This window comes from Chiloscyllium plagiosum, unplaced genomic scaffold, assembly GCF_037043375.1.
Source record: "Chiloscyllium plagiosum isolate Xiang-an unplaced genomic scaffold, Cpla_swu_hap1 HiC_scaffold_40, whole genome shotgun sequence".
In the NCBI taxonomy this organism is placed as follows: domain Eukaryota; kingdom Metazoa; phylum Chordata; class Chondrichthyes; order Orectolobiformes; family Hemiscylliidae; genus Chiloscyllium; species Chiloscyllium plagiosum.
This window is the reverse complement of record NW_028270178.1, coordinates 38723935-38728972: the sequence shown is the minus strand read 5'-3', so window position 1 is coordinate 38728972 and position 5038 is coordinate 38723935.

Below are 5038 nucleotides of genomic sequence, written 5' to 3'. Positions count from 1 at the left end.
TCTTACGTTAAGAATGAGAAAATTCCGTCACGTTCCCTGGCTCCTTGTGGAATCCATCTGAGATCCTTAATTTCGCGTCCTTTATATATCAAGCTATCGCCCTGAGATTACATGAGATCATACGTTAGTTTTGTCAAAACAATTAGTGGCAGTCCTTTAACAAACAAGAGATGGCTTTCCACCTCAGTGCAGCTGGATCATCAGGGAGAAAATTACAAAGCTCAGGCCATGAATCCCCAAACATTAAACCTGGAGAAGGGAAGATTAACCCAAAGTGTAGGGAATATTTTGCCAAGGCTGAATAGGCCATTCTTTTAGTCATTGCTGTTGTGGCATCATGCTAATGAAAGAAAATCTTCAATTAACTGTCACTTAATGATATTGTTTCGCCTAAGAATGACAGTGGAATATATTGGTACTGACTGCTGCTTTGTTTCTCACAGGACAATGCATTGAGTAATGTCATAAGCAATTATGGGATCATTTATTGCACCTGGTTGGCACCTGCTAATATTCTTGGCGATGCCAGAAATCTTGCATTAATGTTAACTTGACTCTAACAAAGCACAGGAAGTACTCTAACTTTGTGTAAAGTTCTGCATTCTTATGATGCAAAGGCCTGGCAGTGCACACGCATTCATTCACTTTGAGACACACACACACACACACACACACCTGTGCAACCGGCATGCACACATGCGTACACACACAGTTTCTCAGGAATTTTGGCTGCAAGCCATTATTAGGATTTCTGCAAAATCTGTGTGTCAGATTAACACGGGAAATTCACCCAACTGGCTCAGGCTCAAGCTTCCCCTCCCAGATAATGAAAACTGTTCATGTGGACGTTTAGAACCAGGAATCTAACAAAGCAGAATGCAGAGAATTAACAACGATATTTACAGTGAATTTAGAGAATGCTTCCATTCTGTTGGGAATGTTGGGAATGTGATATCACACAATCATTGCTTAATATCGTACAGAAGAGGTAATTCTCCCCATCAAGTCTTCCACCAAAACCTCACTCATCCCTATACTAATCTCACTTTCCACACAAGGCCAAGAGCCTTGAATTTTACATGTGCTCATCCAGGTGTTTTTTAAAGGTTCAGAAGTTTCCTGTCTCAATTACACTCTCGCACAGTGAATTTCAGGTGCCCACCTATCTCTGGTAGGAAACTAATCCTCAAACTCACTTTTAAAATACTCCTAATTTTCACTTTAAAAGTCTGCCCCTTGGTATTAACCCTTCAGTCAAGGTGTTTGACCATAAGGCAGAACAGAGCTGAAAGAAGAAGGACTCATGCCGGAAACGTCGATTCTCCTGATCTTTGGATGCTGCCTGACCTGCTTTGCTTTTCCAGCAACACATTTTTCAGCTCTGATCTCCAGCATCTGCAGTCCTCACTTTTTACCATATGGTAGAACAGCTCAAATTGTGTGACTGTGGAACGGTGTGTCTCTGAACAAGTGTGCATGACAGTGGGTCAGAGCATGTGATTACGTCTGTGTGAGTGACTTAGTGTGCAAGGACATGAATGTGCTTGTTGTGTGTGTGTGACTACAGTGCAATGTGATTTAATGGAAATAACTGAATAAGAGTGGGGTGGTGTGACTGTGAGGATGATTGCTGCATCATTTCAGAGACTACGTGCGATAAATTGAGTTTGACAGAGTATGTGGATATGATAGAGTCGTTTGTGATACAATGAGATCAGTGGGTGTTTGGTATTGAGTGTGAGAGACTGTGGGAGGGCGTGTGAATGTACAGGAGTCTGTTTGTTTTGTGAATTATTCCTGGGGCAGGGATAGATTAGGTTTTCATAGACAGTTACACCATGCATCATCGACACTCAGACTTTGTGCTCAGAGGGACACATGCAGACAAACATGAACAGTCTCACATCTACATACCCAGGAACACAATTAGAAACATTCTCTCTCGCCCTCATACACACACAAGTACAAAACAGGAGGGTTCAACGTTATCTCTGTTAATTATAAAAATAAAGATTCAGATATCGAGTTATTTCACAGAAACACATGAAATTGGAACTGAAGTAGGTGAATTGCTCGCTAGAACCTACTCCAGCATTTCAGAATATTATAGCTGGTGAGTTTACGTTTACAGCTCCACATTCCCATCTAATCAGAGTAACCTTAGATTCATGTTATGCAGCGGAATAAATTTACCTGTAATTTACAAATATTTATTTTCCCCACCTCGATCACTTACTGTGACTGCCAGTTCCAAAGTTGCACAGCCCTAAAAACACAATTCTCATCTCTGTCCAAAACGAGAGACCACCCCCATACACTATTCTTCAAATCGTGTCCCCAGTCTGAACTCACCAACAAGGAGAAACATCCATTGCCTATCCGCAATGTTAGGATCATTAGGGACTTCGCACACTTTGATCAGGTCATCCTTAACTCATCTAAAGTCCAGCAGAGACAAGACCAGTCTGTCCACCGATCCCCAAAGCACAAGTCACTCTTTCAAAGTGTTAATCGAGTAAAATCATGAGAGCTGCGGATAAATTTGATAGCCAACAGCTATCGCAGGATAGGGAAGTCGAAGACATTGAGCCGTGGGGCCGAAGGACCTGTTTCCATGTTATCGACCTTCATGATTGGAAACAAACACATAGAAAGGGGAAAGATTGAGATTCTGAAGGGAGATTACAGAGAGTTAGGCAGGAATTTCGAAAGGAGATCCTCGAGAATAGTAATATCTGGATTACTCCTGGTGCTGCAAGCTAGTGAGGGCAGGAATAGGAGGATAGAGCAGATGAATGCATGGCTGAGAAGCTGGTGTAAGGGAGAAGGATTCATATTTCTGGATCCTTGGAAGCATTTTTGGGGTAGAAGTGACCTGTACAAGCAGGACGGATTGCACCTAAATTGGAAGGGAACTAATATACTGCAAGAGAGATTTGCTAGAGCTGCTCGGGAGGATTTAAACTAGTAAGATGGGGGGAGTCTTGAAACACATAAATGTGGATAAATCCCCAGGACCTATTCAGGTGTACCCTAGAACTCTGTGGGAAGCTAGGGAAGTAATTGCCAGGCCTGTTGCTGAGATATTTGTATCATCGATAGTTACAGATGAGGTGCCTGAAGACTGAAGGTTGGCTAACATGGTGCCACTGTTTAAGAAAGATGGTAGGAAGAAGCCAGGTGGTAAGGATAAAGCAATGAGACGGACATCAGCGGTGGGCAAGTTGTTGGGGGGAGTACTGAGGGAAAGGATGTACATGTATTTGGAAAAGCAAGGACTGATTAGGGGTAATCAACATGGCATGTGGGTGGCAAATCATGTCTCACAAACTGGATTGAGCATTTTGAAGAAGTAACAAACAGGATTGATGAAGGCAGAGCGGTAAATGTGATCTATGTGGACTTCAGTCAGGCGTTCAACAACCTTCTCCATGGGAGACTGGTTAGCAAGGTTATATCCCAAAGAATACAGGGAGAACTAGCCATTTTGTTACATAACTGGCTCAATGGTACAAGACAGATATTGGTGGTTGAGGGTTGTTTGTTCAGACGGGAGTTCTGTGACCAGTGGATTGCCATAAGGCTCGTTGCTTGATCCACTACATCATTTATATAAATGATTTGGGTGCGCGCATAAGAGGTACAGCTGGTAAGTTTGCAGATGTCACCAAAATTGGAGGTGTAGTGGACAGCGAAGAAGGTTACCTCAGATTACAACAGGATCTTCATCAGTTGAGCCAATGGGCTGAGAAATGGCAGATGGAGTTTAATTCAGATAATTGTGAGGTGCTGCCTTTTGGGAAAGCAAATCTTGGCAGGACTTACACACTTAATCATACGTTCCTAGGAAGTGTTGCTGAACAAAAAGACCTTGGAGTGTAGGTTCACAGCTCCTTGAAAATAGAGTCATAGGTAGATAGGATAGAGAAGAAGGCGTTTGCTACGCTTTCCTTTATCGTTCAGAGTATTGAGTACAGTAGTTGGGAGCTCATGTTGTGGCTATACAAGACATTGTATAGGCCACTGTTGGAATATTGCGTTCAATTCTGGTCTCCTTTTTATTGGAAAGATGTCGTGAAACTTGAAAAGGTCCAGAAAAGATTTACAAGGATGTTGCCAGGGTTGGAGGATTTGAGCTATCGGGACATGCTGAACAGGCTGGGGTTGTTTTCCCTGGAGCATCGCAGGCTGAGGGGTGACCTTATAGAGGTTTCCAAAATTATGAGGGGCATGGATAGGATAAATAGGCAAAGCCTTTTCCCTGGGGTGCGGGAGTCCAGATCAAGAGGGCATAGTTTTTGTGTGAGAGGGGAAAGATATAAAAGAGACTGAACGGGCAACGTTTTCACACAGTGGGTGATACGTGTATGAAATGAGCTGCCATATTAAGTTGTGGAGTCGAGTACAATTGCAACATGTTAAAAGCATTTGGATGGTTATATGAATAGGAAGGTTTTGGAGGGATATGGGCCGGGTTCTGGCAGGTGGGACTCGAATGCATTGGGATGTCTGGTCAGCGTGGACGAGTTGGATTGAAGGGTCTGTTTCCATGCTGTGCATCGCTATGACTCTATGACAACATACAATATTTAATTCAATGTTCAGATGAAGTGGTGGATGGCCAGATCACTGAAACAGCACATTTTCACAGGATAGGCCAGCTGTGTGCCATGTATAACAACAAGGAGAAAGTGCCTCACACCTGGTGACCAAACGTTTTTTTGCAATCCACAGGGATCAGTGCTCCCAAAAGGTCAATCTCTGTTTAACTTTGGCAGTGTGCTCCTTCGAAGATTTTGTGCTTGCCCCACTCACTCTGAAGCATATTCCCAGCTCCTTCAGGTAATCTGATGAAGGAAATAAAGCGTGAGTTGGTCCAGTTCCCAAAGAACATGGTCTCGTTCTTGCCTCCATTTACCTTCGCTCCTGTGGACTGTCAAATGGTCCCAGATGCTCATGAGTCTGCACAATGAAGGTTGATCTGAACATAAAACGTCAATGTTGCCTATGGACAGGAAGATTTTGACCTACAGCCATC